Source organism: Elephantulus edwardii, unplaced genomic scaffold (assembly GCF_000299155.1).
Source record: "Elephantulus edwardii isolate Elephantulus edwardi_28Jun2011 unplaced genomic scaffold, EleEdw1.0 scaffold00184, whole genome shotgun sequence".
In the NCBI taxonomy this organism is placed as follows: Eukaryota; Metazoa; Chordata; class Mammalia; order Macroscelidea; family Macroscelididae; genus Elephantulus; species Elephantulus edwardii.
The window spans coordinates 2410182-2429614 of NW_006399934.1; the positions used below are offsets into that span (position 1 = coordinate 2410182).

The 19433-nt window shown below is 42.3% G+C and overlaps 1 protein-coding gene and 1 pseudogene across 1 annotated transcript in view; both read right to left on the reverse strand.

The window, feature by feature from the left end:
* MICA (MHC class I polypeptide-related sequence A) overlaps positions 1–19433 on the reverse strand; it is an 83634-nt gene that overhangs the window by 14347 nt on the left and 49854 nt on the right. The window lies entirely within an intron of this gene.
* LOC102864384 lies at positions 8124–8699 on the reverse strand (annotated as a pseudogene).

The window sequence follows — 19433 nt, forward strand, 5'->3', positions numbered from 1 at the left end:
AAACCTATGAATGAAAGACCTGAGTATAACTTTGGTCGTTTCTCCCAGTTCATAGAGTTTCTGGAGGCAAGCCATTTCGGAATTGGATGCCACTCCTGCTTCCAAGCTTGATTTAATCAGGAATCTCACCAAACACTGTCCATTATGGGTAACCTTTATCACAATTGGTATATCAGTATCACAGTGTTTAGCATCACAGCAACCACGAGTTACCTCTGTACAGCAATGCACAGACCAGTGCTATAGCATTTAGAAGAATGGTTGATAAAAAATCAATTTAAACCTGGCCTGAGGGCTGTAGATTAAAATCACCAACCCTAGGAGGCTTTAGCACCTTGCCTCACTCCCCTTAATGAATCAACTTTCCACCCTAATGCTCACCAATCTTGGCCAACAAGCTTCTATAGAACCCAGCTTCAGTAGGTAACTTTCAAAATGGGCTCCAGCCTCATGCTGCCAACCAAAAGGGTTTTCAATATCAATGATAATGCTTGATAATTTCCACATTCTGTTGAATCACCTTTCTTTGGAATGGGAACAAATACAGAACTCTTCCAGTGAGATGGCCAGGTGGTTGTCCTCCAGATTTCTTGGCACAACTTGGATTAGGTTTGGAAATAAGGCTTGGGGAAGATGTTGTTGTCCTTATTATTAGGTGACATGGAGTTGACTGTGACTCATTTCAAATTCACGAACAACAGATCTAAACCTTGTTCTATCCTGCACCATCCTCACAATCTCTGGTGCTGGAGCCCATTGTTGTAGTCACTATGTCAATCTATCTTGCTGAGGGTCTTCCTCTCTTCTTCACATTTCCCATTGTAAGTAGAGCAAATCTGTGGGAGAAGGCCAGGAGCAGACACATGCACTTCAGGGGAAGGGAGCAGCAGTCTGTGGACCAGGGGCTGCACACCATTCTTAAGGCTACTGTTAAGTCAGGCTGCAGATCATACTCAAGGACACTGTTAACAGGACCTTAGGTCAGGCAAGCCCTGAATTGAGTGGAGACAGAAGGGAGAACTACAGGGAAAAGACACCAACAGAAAGTCAGAGTGAGAGAGCCATGAAGGAGCTCTTGTAGGAAATGGCCTGTATGAGGAGAGGGCATGGGACTGTGGTAGGAGAGGTCAAGGGAGAAGTGAGGGTCCAGAGAAGTCACCAGAAGAATTCCTTGACCACTAGAAGCCTTCAGAGTCTCCCTCCCTCAGTGTGAGAGTCTGTCTATACAGGAGGAGAAAGGGTAGTTCTGGCCTGGGGTCTCCATGAGCTTGTAGTTATTAGAAAATGAAATATGCTAAAATGAGAGTTCTTTTTATCTTGTCACCACTCATTAATATTTCTTATGAGAGGGTGAGTTCAGGGGACTGTGAATTAGTGGACAGGCACACATGGTGATTTAGCAATACAAGTGAAAAGAGTTTTTATTAAGGTAACACAAAGGAGGCATGGTTGGATTAAGATAAAGGCAAGCCTTGTGAAGGAGTTAAGAGAAAAAGAAACAGGGGAAAATGGGTTAACACCCTTGGAATTTCAGGAGTGGATCCAAACATTTTGGTAGGCAGCCAGCAGAGAAAGAGGTGGGCCTGAGGTGGGCACTGCGTTATAGACTCCCAGTCTCTGAGATTGGTCATATAAACTAGCCCCGCCTAGGGCACTGTGGGGCCCCGTCTAGGGCACTGTGGGTTTGGGTGGAGTTTGGATTCAAGTGGCGATTCTTTACCTTGATGCATCTGTCTGTCTTTGACTTCCCTTCAATTTCCTCTTAGAAACCAGGAGGGAGGGAGGGAGGAAAGGAGAGAGAGACTGACACAGAGACAGAGAGAGAAGGAGGGAGGGAGAGGGAGGAAGTGAGGGAGAAAGAGAGAAAGAGAGGAAATGAATGGGGGAGAAAAAAGCCCCTCACCTCACACCCCCTACCCCCAACTCTACGTCCACCTCCCACTCCCACCCCCACCCCCAGCGCTAAGACATTCCTGAGTGAATTTGTCTGGAATTCCTTTTGATACCTAAGGACCCAATTGGAAAGAACATTAATGAATGATGAGGAAGGGTGGGGGACACGGGGCAGCACTGGGGGTGCCTGGGACCTGAAAACGCCTCTTCAAACAAGGTGGAAAAGTCTCTTGAGCCACAGACAGTCAAGAAACTTGAAGGCTGGAGCCAGGCTTGCGGTAAAAAAAAAAAAAAAAAAAAAAAAAGAAAAAAAAAGCCCAGCTTTAAAAGCACGGAGATCTGGTGGGAGGAGTGGGTGCAGCCCCCACCAGAAAAGCCGAGAGGAAGGGTGGTGGATGCCAGGACTCGAAGAGTACCGTAAAGCTTCGGGCGAAAAGCTTCGGTCAAGCGCCGGTTTCCCTTCACATTCATGGAAACGTGTATCCCCACATCAGCGACAAACCTGGGCAGGAGACGCTACAGCGCATGAGACGCCCACAGGGGCCCTACTCACCGTTAGCGAGGCTCGGGTATAATAAGGGCAGGACCCAGGACAAGCGCAACATCAGAGCCATTGTGGCAGAGGCCGCGGAGCGGCAAGAGCAGCCGGCAGTGGGTGTGTGCACCGGCTTTAAAAGTTCCAGAGGAAGCCCGCCCCAAAAAGCGGCTCAAAGTCATTTTTATTTACTTACAAGTTGCGCCGCCTCTGGCTTCTTGAGGAGTGGCGGGTCTTACAGCCCTGGTGTACAAGTTGCCGGACAGAGGTCACTTGTGGTTGCTGTGCGCCTGAACACTGACACTGATGAGTCAAATGCGTTAATGGCTGGTTATCCAACGGGGACAGAGAGTGGGGTGGAGCTCCCGGATTAAAACAAGCTTGGAAGGAGGAGGAGTGGCATCCGCTTCCATAATAGCTTGCCTCCAGAAACCCTAAGAACCTGGAGAGAGGATGAAAGACACACAAGTGTTTAGGACTTTCCTTCATAGGGTCACTATGACGGCACTTAACAACAACAACAACAACAACAACAACAACAACAACAACAACGGCTTAGTTACACTTGTGCCATTCTCAGATTCCATGATGTGCTTAAACACATTGTTGAAGCCACTGTGTCAATTCATCTTTTCAAGGAGTCTGTCTTCCTCTCATTCCTTAACCCTCTACTTTTTCCAAGCAGGATGCCCTTCTCCAGAGACTCATCTCCTCTGATAACATGCCCCAAGAATATGACACAAAGTCTCACCATCTCTGCTGCGAAGACAGGGATGAATTTTCCCCAGTTTTTTCCACGTTGGTTCTTTTGGCCGTCAATGTTATACTCAATTTGTCAACATAATTCACAAACATCAATTTTTGGTCTTCCAAATGGAGGTATCGATCGAGACTGCACCTACACAGGCCTACAACACAACTCCCTAAAGCCTTCTACAGCTCCCCATCTGCTGTGTGTAACACATAATGCCTCTGTTTCACTATTAAATGCTCAGTAAAACTGTTGTGTGACATCACACCTCATTTGTCTGGTGATATCTCTCTTGTTTGCTGTCAAATGAACTCCTCCATTCTTACTTACTCTGCCAGGAACAAAGAGTCTTACTGCTTTCCTCACCTCTGCCTCTGTCCCATCCTCTGGCCTTGATATATCCTTAAAGATGGTCCTGATTGCATAGTGGTGATGGTCATGGGACCTGGTAAATATTCTGGAAACCAAAGAAGAGTTGAGAATTTTGTAGTTTGTAAATCATCTAATAGTGATAATGGCATCCTAAAATCTACCCCATTTCTCCACACACTTGTCTTTGGAAAATCTAGTCAAACAATGTGGAGGGTCAGTGAAAGAGTGAAATCCATCAACAAGATAAATTGACACAGTGACTGACTGTAACAGCAGGGTCAAGAATAGAGAGATAATGAAGATGGTACAGGACAAAGCAATGTTCTGTTGCTCATAGGGTTGTTATGAGCCGTAGTCTACCTGACAACACTTCACAACAGCCAACCCAAACCAAACCAAAACCACTGCTGTTCAGTCATTTGGATTTGCAGAGACTCTTCATCAGGTCTTCAAGACTGGAAATCTTTCTGGGAGGAGACAGGCTCATCTTTCTCCCAAGGAGTAGTTGTTAGATTGGAACTGCTCATGTGTTTATTACATATTCTGCCCCTAGGACTCCTTAACATCCAGCAAGTGGTCCTCAAATGCAACTATTAATTAAGACTGTCTGGGATTTTTGATATCTTTACACTCTGGTTATGGTAAAAATCTACTGAATCAGAATCCTTGAGTTTGGACCAACTTCTGTATCTATATGTATATCTATATGCTCATTGCTGTCAAGCTAATTAGTGGAATTATACTTCTATTGCAAAGTAGAACTACTCATAGAGTCCCTAGATGGTACTTTATGGCAGCACATTGGCTGGTCTTTCCTCTGACGAGTTGGTGGTGGGTTATCAGCCCAGCACTTAACCTCCAGGCCTCCTTAGATTAGGACTGGCCCACTGCCATCAATTGAGTTCTGACTCATAGTAGCTGTGATGAAGCAGAATTTTCCCTTAGGGATTCTGAGGTTGTAAATCATTACAGATGTAGAGTGTCTCCTTTTCAGTCAGAAGAATGGCTGGTAGATTCAAATCACAGTTAAAATGTTAAAAAAGACAATTCAATGGATACAGAGACAGCATTACTATTTAGTCCATGAAGTTGTACTTGTTAGATGTCATTAAGTAGTCTACGACCATAAACAATAGATTTGAAACTTACCCATCCTGTGCCATCCTCATGGTTTCCCATCGGTACAATCACTGTGTCAATACATCTTGTTGCAGGTCTCCCCCCTTTTCTCTGACCCTCCACATTTACTAGCGTGGTCTTTTCCCAATAAATGGCCCCTCCTAAGAACGTGCCCAAAATGTGTAAGATGAAGTTTCATCATGCTTTCCTTTAAGGAGCACCCCGAGGATCCTTCAAGACATATTTCATTGCTCTTTTGGCAGTCCATGAGATATTCAGCTCCACAAATCAATGGCCAGTATCACAAATCAATGGCAGCAACTCCACTTATGTTATCCCTATTCAATGTCCAACTTTCAGGTGCATAAGGAATAAAAGAAAGGATCATGGCTTGGATCAGGTGCACCTTAGTCTTTAACCTGACATCATTACCCTTTAGTATTTTGGAGAGGTCGTTGATAACAGATTTTCTCAGTGGAAACTATCCATTAAGCCTTGTTTATAAATTATTCTCTCTCTCTTTCTCTCTTTTTTTTTAGCTGTCGCAAAAAGCTTCATTGTTCCATTTGATCCAAGGCTGGGCTAGTGTTTTCTGGGTGGATAGGATTCTACACCAGTGTGGGAAAGAGAAGCTTGCTGCTGATGGCAGGGGGATGCAGAGGTCCCCACAGGCCCCTAGTCATGCTTGAGGATGAGTCGCTTAAAGAGATACATGCTCAGTCCAGCCTGGGGGCCCCAGTCTTCTAATATTGGTCAGATGGTCACCCATCTTCTTCTTCTTCTTCTTCTTTTTTTTGAAGGTGTATAAACTATTTATTAACAGGCAAGGCCTATAGACTTATTTCTTCTTAGACACACCCACAGTATGGCCCCCGTGGCCAGTGGTCTTTGTGTGCTGACCTCAAACGTGAAAGCCCCAAAAGTGGCATAGCCCTCTGTGGGCACGGATCTTCTTCAGTCACTCCAGATCTCCACGGAGTTTGTTGTCCAGACCATTGGCCAGAACCTGACTGTATTTCCTATCCTTCACATCTTTTTGTCTGTTCAAGAACCAGAAGGGATCCGTGTGGGCAGAACCCACAGTGTGCAGTCAGAAGGACCTGGTTCAGGTTCTTCTCCAAGGCCTGCGCTGCTTCCATGGCGTCCAGGGGTTTACCCTGCTCATCCTGGGGTGGCTTCTGGATATCTTGGAAGAGTACATGGCTGCTGTGCTGGTTTTGCAGCTTCAAGAGAAGCTCGACACCCTCACACTTCTCCTTCGCCAACTTGTGGAAGAAGTGCCCGTGCCTTCCAAGGCCACATCGTCGCTGTCAAAATAAAAGCCTGGGAGAGAGGTAGAAGTAGGAGGCCTCCATGTGCGGGTTGACCAAACAGTTGACACTGGCCTCTGCTTTAGCGGAATGATTCTGATGGGTCTGAGAGCTCGTAACTGGTTGAGGTTTTGGGACTAATAAAAAACCCAGTGTTAGCTGGTCTGGAAAATAGGAGATGACTAAGAAGATGGTCCTGGGGTTACACCTGTAGATGAAAATGGGGGGTAGTGGGAGGCTGGAGGTTGGGTATTGCTGGGTCTGTTCCATTCAAACACTTTTGAAGCAAGAGACAGATCCATGGGACTGCTGGGAAACTAAAATTATTCATTTATTGAGGGTGACCGAACACCTATAGCAAGCAACACTGTCTCTCAATGAAAAGCATCTACAAATAGAGAGCCCTGCAGTGATTTGTTGTCCAAACTGGAATGCACTACTTATTATTTCATCCTGCAAAAAGCAGATGTCATTATCTATTATTCCTGAATGTGTAGCAATTATAAGCAGTTAGGACATTAAGTTATCGGACATAGAACTGGGAAAACTGGCAAACAGTATCCAGGAATTACTGTAACGATCCTTAGATATATGCCACGACCACATTGTCATTTTCAGATTTCTCATGTCAAGAGAAAAGGATGGATTGACTAAATTATATAGAGTCTAGAAATTTTCTAGATTAACACAAACATTCATTTTAGATAGTGGGCACATCCCTGGGGGTGGGTGGGGGAACTTACTGTTTGGAGCACTGCAGAGTCAAAATAATTTTGTAAGTAGTTTTCATTAAGAGAGAGAACTTTAGTGGCCTAGTTCATAGGAAGCTGTGTTGCTGACTCAAAAGTGGTATATCTTTGATGGTTAGAATCCACCAGCGAGTGGCTCTCTGGGGAAAAATGAGCAATCTCTTGTGTAATTTACAGCCCCTGGCAGCCCAGTGGAGGGTCAGTTATAAGTTGGTTCTGACTTGGTGATTGAGCGAGTTTACGAAGAGAGGAAAATGAAGTTCAGTCTCCTCTTAGACAAGGAGTGCTAGGCTCAGAATGATTGATGCTGCTGCTTCTGCTGCTGCAGAATGTCAAGGTCTTGTTGATTCTCTAGCAGATACAAAGATTGCTTTAACAACAAACAATTGGGGGCCACAGAAGAAAGGACATCAGCTGAGTTTCTCATTGCTGAAGGACAATAACACGCAGTTGTTGGAGCTACATTACTGTTAATAAGAATTTTCTATTTATATTGACAGTGTGAGTATATTGACATCCCATGGTGTTGTTACTGATATACCTGTCTGTCAGATTAATTTAAAAACACTAATTAAATGCAAAATATTAGACTACATGAACTTCTAATTATTTAGCTCGTTCTTCATGCAATTTGCAAATTATTATGCGCCGTATTGCAGCCTCATTTAGAAGCTTGACTGCAACCTATGCAACATAGCATGCTTAGACATTTTTATCATATCACTAAGGACTACTATGCCCATATAGCTGAAATGTCAGCTAAGCTTGCAGCAATAATAGACAGCTTATCTGACAAGCTGCTGTCTAAGTATGAGACAAAAACTCCTGCTCCTTCTGCTTGCTTCAGGAATGTTTGTAAGCAAAGGGCAAGAATGCACAAAGCCATCTCTTCTCTCCTTCCAGAAGAACAAATATAGATGTTGTTATTGAGAATTAATAAAAGTTACAAACCACACCTGACAAAGCATGTATGTCACGTAAATGCAATAAATTATGAAGAACTTCTAATAGGGTTGCTTACAACAGATGTAGCTTCTCACACTGGAAAACTTCATGTTTTATAAGGCCTTAACAATTTTTTTTTCTTCCTAAACTCCATTTGTTGAGGGCCGCTGAAGGCATATTTTGCTAAACTGCTGCTCCAGGTATTTTGTTTGGAAAATCTATCACAGTAGGGCACAACTGTTTATTGGATGAGCAGAAAAGAAAGATATGCTTGTGGCAACCAGAAAGTTCCAAGGTCTTTCAAGTTGTAGAAAAATGGACCCGTAGAAACATTGAAGTGTTCTCAGGATGCAAAGTTGGAGCTGAAATGGGGTATCAAACCAGTTGCAAAAAGTGTACAGCAGCCATCTCTTGAGGTTAAACCTGGTACCCAGATAGGCAAGAAAGCCTCAGGACACGTAGCTTGTTGGCCTTGTCCCGTCCCGTCGTATAATCTGATCATGTGTGAAAGTCACAAAAGCTTCATAGTGTTCTGTTAGTTTGGTATTGAGGATTTGCTCATATTCCTCTCGAATTTTATCTTCATAGTCTTTTAAGAGACGCTCACATAGTATTCCAACTTGTCGGAGGGTAAAGGTGGGCTGGTCCTTCTTGAACCAGGAAGAACCTGGAGAACTAGGTGCTGTGAGTGCTGAGGATTGGGGCTGACTTTCTGAAGTACAAGCTTCACTCTGATTAAGAACAACTTCTAAATGTCTCCACCTCTGGTAACGACTACATTCTTGTTTTATGTTCTGAAAAATTTGCTCTGGAGTTGGAAGGCGCTGCTAGCCGCCGGGCGGGGCGGACTGCTGCACGGTGGGTGGAGGGCTCTGCATCTGAAACCGCGGCGGCTCGGCGTCCGGGGACCTGAGGCCCTGCGTGGAGCCGGGCAGAGGAGCGCAGCGCCGCCACTTCGGGGAGACGGGGCTCAGCAGCGCCGCCTAGAACTCCATGGGCCGCTTCAAAGTCGCCCCACACGCCATGCCTCCTCGGAGCCAAGAACCAGCAGCCGACTCGGCGGTGACTACAGCCGACCTCCGTCTTCTGAGCGGCTCTCGCCAGCCAAGCCGGCTCCAATGGCGCCTCCAGCACCCGGCAGCGGAGGCCTTAACAATTTGAACTTAGGTCATGGCCAAGATCTGGGAAGAGAAGAGGTGATGATACTACTGGAAAATTGAGCTGTTCAACTGACTACAGGTCATATATGTTTATGACGAAAATATGGAGTGGCAAGAAGCTGCACTGCAATCTGAAAGGCAGACGGTTCAAGGCCACCAGCTGCTCTGCAGGAGAAGGATGGGCAGTCTTCTCCTGTGCGACTAACTGCCTCTGAAAATCCACCAGAGGGTCGGCTATGGTCAGTTCCAACTCTATGGTACACAGAAACAACAATATTGTAATATCTGTCATCATAAATATATCAAGTGCAAAGTGAAATCTTGCTGAGTATTAAACAATGGCTAGAAGAGTAACATTGACAGGGAACTACGAGATAGTTAGGCTGTCTCCAGAAGATGATGTGGCACGAGGGATATTGCAGATATCAGATGGACCTTGGCTTAAAGCAGGAAATACCAGAAAGACGTTTATCTGTTTAAAGCTATTTTACAATGTGAATTAAAGAAAATAATTGCTATGCAAAGTTATTTTGCTATGTGGATTAAATAAAATAATGGTTAACGTTGGGAAGAACTTGAACCCCAGAACACTTAACTGTTCTTACATGCAACTTAAACTTAGATCAAGAACCATTTCTTTGTACAGAACAAGGGAACAATGCATGGTTTAAAATCAGGAAGGGTATACATCAGAGTTAAACATTTCTCCCATATTATTCAATCTGTATGCTGAGCAAATCATTTGAGAAGTTGGACCAATATGAAGAAGAATATGGGATCAGGATCAGAGGAAAACTCATTAATAGCCTGAATTATGTGGATGGGATGGCACAACCTTGCTTTCTGGAAGTGAAGAGGACATGGAACCCTTGCTGCAGATGATCAAAGACCTCAGCCTTCAATATGGACTGAACAGCAATCTCTAAGCCAAGAGAGCAAAATTCTCACCACTAGACCAATAGGCAGTATCATGATAGACGGATAAAAGATCAAGTTGTAAGCAATCTCATTTCACTTGCAACCACAATCTATAAGTTCATGTGATGTCATAACTTATTTAATGATGGTGAAATTTGAAATACTAAAACTATGATCAATGTCTCTAGGAGGTTTCCTGTATAAGACTAATAAAGTAAACTGGAAAAGATTATTATTTTTTTAAATTTTATTTTATTATTTCTGTGTGAGTATACCTTCAAATCAGATCTGACTGGTACAGGAGGAGATTGTCCCTCCTTCCCCAGCAGAGCATCTGGTGGATTCGAACCGTGCGCCTCTGGGATTGTAGTTGCAGCTCCTTGCCACTAGGCCACCAGAGCTCCCCTAGAAAAGATTATTTTAAGATCTTTCTATTAAAAGTCACCATTTTTTTAATGCTTAGAGGAATAAAAATTCAAGGCAAGGTGGCACAAAAAAGGTTACCAAAATAGAGTTCCAGAAAACTTTTCAGAGAAATAATAGAACTTCCTGATAAAAAATTAAAAAGGATAGTTAAGTGTCTTCAGTAAAATGAGAAAAACACAAAAATACAGAAGAATTTAAAAAGAAAAACTATGCTAGACTAAATAGATATAGCTCAGAAGTAACAAAAATAGGAAATTGAAATTTTTACTATTAAGACTGAATATCAGAAATAAATAATACATTAAGGGGGAAAGTACAGCAATATTAAAGAAATGTAAGACATATTTGTTGTTGTTGTGTGCCATTGAGTCAGAGCCAACCCATAGCTGACCCTCCAGCAGGTTTTCAGAGGCAGTTTATTCCATAGGAGACTGCCCATCCTTCTCCCACAGAGCAGCTGGTGGCCTCAAACTTTGTGCCTTCAGAATAGCAGCAAAGCTTCTTGCCACTAGGCCACCAGAGCTCCCTAAAACAGATGAAATATAAATTTCTCAACACTAATCTATTAGAGAAACAATCAAAAAGAGAAGGAATGAAAATGAAGAAAGCCCAAGAACTCTGTGGGACAACATCAAGGGGAATAACATGTGTGACTGGATTTCCAGACTAGGAAGAGACTCCAAAAAGTACAAAGAAAATCTGTGAAGATTTGCTGGCAGGATATTTCCGCAAAATTATTTAAAATAAGAAACTAATGCACTCTAGAAGATGAGTGCACTCCAAATAGGACAAACACTAAAAGAAAACCACTCAAACCTACCCTAATAAAGCATTCCAAAATCAAAGACAAAGAAGACTGAAAGTGGCTCAGGACAAAGCATTATCCATCTCCTTTACAAAGGAGAGCCAATAAGACTAAGCTGCAGTGTCTCAGCAGAATCCACATAGAAGACAACGTGATGACATATACCAAACACTGAAAGAAAAAAAAACCCCAAAACACAACATGCCTACCCAGAATTACATACCCAGTAAAATTGTCCATTAAATCTGATGGTGAAATAAGGACATTTCTTGATAAATACAAACTAAAGGAATTTGTGAAAAGTAGACCAATCCTGCAGGGAGCTGTAGTGTCCTAGAGGAAAAGAAGTTGCATTGCCAACCCAGAGCAGGCAGTTCAAATCCATGGGCCTTCTACTCTGTTCAATTTATAGCGTCGGAAAACCTGCTGAAGTATTAGCTCTGAATCAGTGCCAATTTGAAGTCACATAACAATCAACAAGAATAGACCATTCCTGAAAAAAAATACTAATAAGAGTTCTTTGGACAGAGTCAGCAATAGAGATGGAAAACTGAAATTAACATATACAAAACATCATTCTGAAATTGCTCAAGTCACAGAAATAAACAAAGTATAATATCATGAAACACTGAAAATAGGCAACAAGTATCAGTCCATAAATGAGGACAAATACAATACAAAAAGAAGGAATAGGAAGTGTAGTTACAATAGTCCCAGAGCTTTAAGACTGAAGGTCAGGCAGCCTGTGAGCACATCTGAGATGTGCTGACTTTTCCCAGCATCCCTGTATCCTGTCCCTGTATCCTTTTCCCAGTCTATACTATAATCTGTTGTTGTTGTTGATTGTTGTCGAGTCAATCATGAGTCATAGGGACCCTATGAACAAAAGACGTGAAGCCTTTCTATAACTATTGCTATTTCTCAAAGTTCATAGAGTTTCCAGAGGCATGTTGTTTAGGAAGTGGATGCCATTCTTGCTTCCAAATCTGTCTTAAACTGGGAACTCCACCAAACATGTCCACCATGGGTAACCGTTATGGCATTTGACACCCCAATGGCACAAGGTTCAGCATCACAGCAACCCCAGGTTATCTCAGAACAGCAAATTGACAGAAAAGTGCTGAACCACTTAGAAGAATGTTTCTCCAAAATAAAATAACAACTGACTTTTAAAGACAAAGGCCCACACAAGAACTTGTTGATTCTAAACAAAAGGCTTAAATAAAACGACAATATGCTGCTGTTGTTGTTATGTGCCATTGAGTCACCTGTGACCCATAGCGACCCTATGCACAGCAGCTCTGAACCCTTCCCTATCCTGAGCCAGTCTTACTAATTCTGACATACCAACACCCCAGTTACTGTATCAATCTGTCTCACCCGAGGTTTTCCTCTCCTCCATCCTTCCGAGCATGATTTCCTTCTCCAAGAACCAGTCTCTCCTGGCCACGTGCCCAGAGCATGTAAGATGGAGCTACAAAATCCTAGCCTCCAAGGAGAGACTTGATTACATCTCCGTTAAACCCCAAAAAGATTAAAAAATCAAAGAGAGGGGGAAAATGTTAATCAAACGCAGAGCAGGAGTGGCAATATTATTTTCTGATCAAATAGACTTGAAGGCAATAACCAGCATAAGAGATGAGGAAAAGTATTACATAATGATCAAAGGATAAATTGAACAAGTTGAAAGGACTATATCCAATACTTATGCATCCAACTACAGAGTTGAAAGGACCATAGATTAGACTAACAGATTTGGAGAGAGAAATAGACAACTCCACAATAAGAGCGGGAGATGTCAATATACCATTCATAATGAAAGGCAGAATAACTAGAAAGGAAGTCCCAAAGATGCAGAAGAACTAAACAATACAATTAGTTCATAACTGGATCTCAAAAATGTAGATAGGACACTCCATCCAAACAGAACACAATCTACCTTCTTCTATAGTGCTCATAGGACATTCTCCAGAATAGACCGTATTTTAGGTCACAAAGCAAGCCTCAAGACATTAAAGAAAAAAATAATCTAAATACTAGGCAATTCTATTAATAGACCTCAGCTGATAGACTGCACAGGAATCAGATTGACTATATGTACGGAACGAAATGTTAGAGAAGCTCATTATCAGCAGTCAAAACAGGCCAGATGCTGACTGTGAAATAGACTATTGATTACTCATATGCGAGTTCAGATGGAAGTTGAAGAAAATGGAAACTGTTACACCCAAATTTAAGAATCATCTTAAGAACAGAATTGAGGCACTGAACATCAATGATCAAAGCCCAGAACTGTGGGATGACATCAAAGACATCATCCATGAAGAGTGTAAAAGGTCATTACAAAGACAGAGGAGAAAGGAAAAACCAAAGTGGATGTCAAAAGAGACTATGGAAGCTGTATTTGAGCATCAGGTTAAAAAAAAAAAGGAAGAGATGCTGAAGTAAAAGAATGAGACAGAATATTTCAAAAGGCAGCTTGAGGAAAAAATTATAATAAAATGTACAAAGAACCGTAGTTGGAAAAGAAAAAGGGAAAAACTTGTCTGGAACTTCTCAAACAGAAACTACTGAAAACCAAACACAAATGTTGAGTTGTAATACTGAGAGACACTGTTGGCAAAACCTTGAATGATACAGGAAACATTAAAAGAAGGTGGAGGGAATGTGTAGAGTCACTGTATCAAAAAGAATTAGTCAACACTGAAAAATTTCAGGAAGTACCAAATGACCAAGAGTTAAAGGTAAAAAATGGAAGAAGTTCAGGCTGTGTGAAAGGTATTGACAAAAAATAAGGCTCCAGGAATCATTCAAATGCCAATTGACATGTTTCAACTAACGATGCAGTTCTGGACTTAACAGTCTATGCCAGAAAATTTGAAGTACAGTTGCCTGGCAGACTGGCAGGAAGAGATCCATATTTATTCCCATATCCAAGAAAGGTGAACCAACAGAATGTAGAAATTATCGATCATGTTCTTGTTGTTATGTGCCATCGAGTCACTTGCCACTCATTGCAACACTGTACAGCAGCTCTGAACCCTGCTCTATCCTCAACCAATTTCATGGTCTCCTACACACAATGCCCCCTTCTCCCCAGTCACTGAGTCAATCTATCACATCCAGGGTCTTTCTTTTCTACACTGTCCTTCCACCTTCCCAAGCATGATGTCCCTCTCTAAGGACTGGTCCCTCCTTGCAATATGCCCAAAGTATGTCAGGCAGTGCTTCAGAATCCTTGTCTCCTAAGAGCAGCCTGGTTTCACCTTCTCCAGGACGGATCTGTTTGTTCACCCAGCAATCCATGATATATTTAATATTCTTCTTTAGCACCACAGCTCAAATGCATCAATTCTATCATCCCTAGTCATTGTCCATCTTTCTGATGGCCCAGATCAGATACACCTTAGTCTCCAGACTGACACTGTTGCTCTTCACTACTCTGGAGAGGTCCTTGACAGCAGATTTTTTCCCCAATGCAATTTATCTTTTGATTTCCTGATTACTGATACCAAGAGTGTTGATCATGGAGCCAAGTAAGCGGAAGTTGTTAACAAATCTCAATCTCTTCACCATCTATCATAATGCTACCAATCGGACCAGTGGTAAGAATCTTTGTTTTCATGATGAGAGCTTCAATCCATATTGAAGACTGCAGCAAGGCTCCAGGTGTGCTTCTCAGTTTCAGCAAACAAGGTCGTGTAATCTGCATAACACAAGTTGTTGATGAGTCTTCCTTCAATCTTGATGACATGTTCCTTCTCATAGAGAGATAGGATGCATTCCTGATGAACTTCTTTCCTGATTTTGAACCATGCAGTGTTTCCTTACTCTGTTCTGAGAACTGCCTCCTGGTCCAAGTATAGGGTTGCATAAGCACAATCATATGTAAGCAAAATATTGCTGAAGATCATCCAATAATGGCAAGAACAGTACATTGACAGAGAACCGCCAGAAGTTCAAGTGGAGTTTAGACGATATCATGGCACCAGAGATATCACTGCTGATGTCAGATGGATCTTGACTGAAAGCAGAGAATACTAGAAGAAGGTTTGTTTGTGTTTTACTCAATAAGCAAAAGCAATTGACCTTGTGGATCATAACATACTTTGGTGAACATTGAGACAAACAAGAACCCCAGAATATTTAATTGTGCCCATGGGCAATTTATTCCTAGACCAAGAAGCTTTTGTCCAAACAGAGCAACGGACCAGTGAATGTTTTAAAAGCAGAAAAGGCGTATGTCAGGACTGTATCCTTTCTCCATAGCTATTCAATCTGTATGTTGAGAAAATAATTTGAGAAGCTGGACTTTATGAAGAAGAATATGTCATGAGGCTCAGAAGACATATCAATATCATATCAGATGACACAACCTTGTTTGCTCAAAGTGAGGAAGACTTGAAACTCTTGCTACAGAATATCAAAGACTATAGCCTTCAATATGAATTATATCTCAATATCAAGAAAACAAAAATCCTCACAATTAGGCCAATGGGCCAATGTTATTGTTGTTGTTAGGTACCATCAAGTAGAGTATGCATCATAGAAACCCTAAGAACAAAAGATCTGAACCATGTTCTCTCCTTTGCCATCCTTACACTTCCTGATGCACAAAAGCTCATTGCAGCAGTGACCACATCAATCCACCTGGTCAAGGATCTTCCTCATCTTCACTGACCCTCCACCCTTCCTAGCATCATGTCCTTCTCCAAATAACATGCCCCTCCTAGCAACATGCCCAAAGTATATGAGGCAAAGCCTCATCATACTTAACTTCAAAGGACACTCTGGCTGCACTCTCTCCAAGACATATTTACTTGTTCTTTTGGCCTTCCATGGGATGTTCAGTGCTCTTCCCCAATACCACTGCACAAACACACCGATTCTTCTTCTGTCATACATACTCACTGTCCACCTCTCAGATGTACAGCAAGTGATAGGGAAGACTATGGCCTGAATCAGACACACCTTAGTATTCAAAGTGACATCATTACTCCTCTAGGCCAACAGGTCACATTATAATGAATGGAGGAAAGATTGAAATTGTTAATCATTTCCACCATCCTTGGTACTAGCAGTTAAAAAAAAAAGATGTGTTGCATTGGGAAAATCTGCTTTCTAGGACCTGTCTAAGGTGCTAAGGAGTAACATGTCAGTTTAAAAATGAAAGTGCATCTCATAACAAGCCATGGTCTTTTCAATTACTTGCTATGCATCTGAAAGCTGGACAGTGAATAATAATGACAGAAGAAGAATAGATGATGTTGAGCTGTGCTGCCGGACAAGAGTACTGAAGGATTTTGCAAAAGAACAAACACATAGGTCTTGGGAAAAGTGCAGCCAGGACGTTTCTTAGAGGGAAGGTTGGTAAAACTGTCTCACACTTTTTGGACAACTTTTTTGGAGGAACTAATCCTTAGAAAAGGACATCATGCTTGGAAATGTGCTAGATCAGTATTAGAGAAGATCCTTAACAAAATGGATTAACACAGTGACTGTGACAATGGATGGGAGTATATCAGGCATGAGAAGGATGGCACAGGATAGGCCAAGGCCTAGACCCATTGTTTATAGGGTTGCTATCAGTCAGAGTTGACATGAGGACACCTAATAACAATAATATGGGGCACATCCATCCATCTGTGCATTAAGGAACCTGGACTTCATTCTTCACCCCTTCATGAATTTCATGGCCTCTGGGGTAAAACATAAAATTAATTTCTTATTTTATCTTTTCCTCTCCCATCAATCAGTCTGATTACTAGAGAAGAAGCATTTGGATCAACTTTTACTCCACATTTGCAGGACTGTGACCACAAAGAGATGAAAGAACTGGCTCTGGAAGAATATGAGGAGGCCACAGAATGCTAGCAGTGTATGTCCCCCCTGAACTGTCCCTGAGAAAGAGAACAGGAGACTCTAAGAGGTAGAAGAAAATCAGGGACCGCATCCTGCTGAGATGCACTCCTCTGTCTTCCCAAAAGGTTGGGAACATTTGCTCATTTTCTCCCACAAGGACACAGCAGGAGAATGAGGACACAAGGGGGAACTTGAACAGAGCACCGAGCATGAGTTATCTGAAGGAAGTCAAACCCAAGCCATAGGTCTGCAGGAGAGAGCTGAAAGACTACTGAATGAACAGGAGACAAGGACTTGTGCTCAGAACCAATCTGTCTGTTCTAAGTGGGGGTTTCCTAAGATGTTTGGAGGGAGACTCAAGGGTCATGCTGTGACATCTGGTTTCTCTCAGGTTTTTGCACCCTGGTTTTTTCCCCCCCATGATGTTTCAAGAGATTTAGGGAAAGGGAGACAAAGACTACAGTCACCACATAGTATCTATCTTCCTCAAAGGCTAACCACTTCCCCTGCTGTCATATTATAAACTCTTTCATGGTTGTTCTCTCTGATACCACAATTATCCAGGCCCTTATCTGTTGATTCCCCACATAAATCATGTGACCAGCCCGGAGAGCATGAGCAATGGTGAGAGGAAAGGGAAGAACAGAGCAGAACCTGGTCCTTACTCAGCCCCCATCCCAGGGAGCAAAGGGCCCAGGCTGAACACTCAAGGACCCTGGCCTGGTCCTGGCTATGGGAAGAATTGAGGAAGGGTGTGAATGCAAATGTGGCTTACATGTCTCCCTCCAAATGTCTCAGAGTTTATATCCTGTTATTCTCCCCACCTCTATTCATGAAGAAGGACAGAGGAGAGCATGCTGGCAGAGACCCTTTCACTCCCACTTATGCTGCAGTTTCTCACCTGACATTTCCACACGTGCTAATCTCTTTTTGTTACAGTGAAAGACAAAACCAGTTAACACCAATAGCAACAGCAATAACAACAATAACACTCTGCTGTACCTCCCAATGTCCTAGGACCATCATGAAAAAGAACCTAATTATACATTGGTCCCTTCACATTCACAAGTCTTTTCTTCCCCCCTCTCAGTAATCCCTACTAACCAGGATCAGTATCTTCCAGGATTGACCATGCTCACAAAAGGTCACAAGGTAGCACTGTCCATCCATATATTCCTTAATGAAAAATTGTGGTTGCATATTTCTGTCCCTAAAGTTCACCCTGACATCATAATGAAGATTGCGTGCTCCTGGAGGAGGAGGAGGAAATCACACACACTCCATTCTAGAAATAATTGCACCTAAAATATTTAATAGATGTTTCTTTTATTCTGAGTCCCTAAGAAAGGAGTGACAAAGGAGTTCATACTCACAAAGGGTGAGAAACCCAGTGTAGGAGAAAGGAGAAGGCCTGCTACAGAGAAAGGCTAAAACCCGACCCAAACACATTGCCTTCAAGTTGGTTGTGATTCACAGTGACCTCACACTGAGTTTTCAAATATCGTCTTTATGGGATGAGACTGGCCATCGTTCTCTGGTGGAGGAGCTAGTGGATTCAAGCCACTGATCTTTAAGTGGACAACACAACACTCCAACAGAGTTCTTTATGAAGAAGGGCTAGAGACAACATGGTGAGAAAACAAGGATTTTGGTCAGTTATGAGTGGTAGAGAAAAAGACCACCAGAATTAGGGAAATAAAGGGGGATGTGAAGACCAAGGAGTTGGATCAAGAACAGTGTGCTTTCTTTGGGATATATGCCCAGTAGTGGGATGTTGTTGTTATTATGTGCTGTTGAGTCACCTGAGACTCATAGCAACCCTATGTACAACAGCCCTAAACTCTGCTCTGTGCTGTGCCAATCGCACTGTCTCCGACACACCCATCTTGATTACCCCAGTCACTGAATCAATCCACCTCATAGAGGGCCTTCCCCTCCTGCGCTGTCCCTCCACCCTACCAAGCATGATGTTCCTCTCCAAGGCTGGGCCAAATTCTATTTCCAGTTTTTTCCTTTTTTCTTTTTTTTTAAAGATAGAAACAATCAAAATTTATTTGTAGAAAGATTTTTTCAATCCATAAATAGTACAAAAATAAACAGAAATTTACTTCAAGATTTTTTTTAACATAAGTTAGTTTAAAAACACATTTGCCTGAGGCCCCAATACATTCACATACAGATCCCCAGTTCCCAGGTTCAGTCAGCAGGTTAATGTTAAAAACAAATCAAGTTTTCTTTCCAAAGATCAGTGAATACTTTTTTTTTTAACACTAGCATTTCAAATATTGATTATTCTTTTTAAACATTAAACTTTGAAACAAAATCTTAAAAAGTCCCCTGAGTTGTCTTTAATGACACATATTTAACATTCTCTCATTTCTCAGATGCCTTTATTTACAGTTTACACAAACACTGATTCTGTCAGTAACTAATTCTTGATTTTAATAATATGAGAACTCACAAAAACTTGTACAGAATAACTTTCCTTAAAAGTTATGGTTGACTGGCACTGGCTGAAAATCGCCTGTGACTTCATCCATAGCCACTGGTGAGAGTCAGCGCCCAGAGCCATCAGGGGCTTTAAGCTC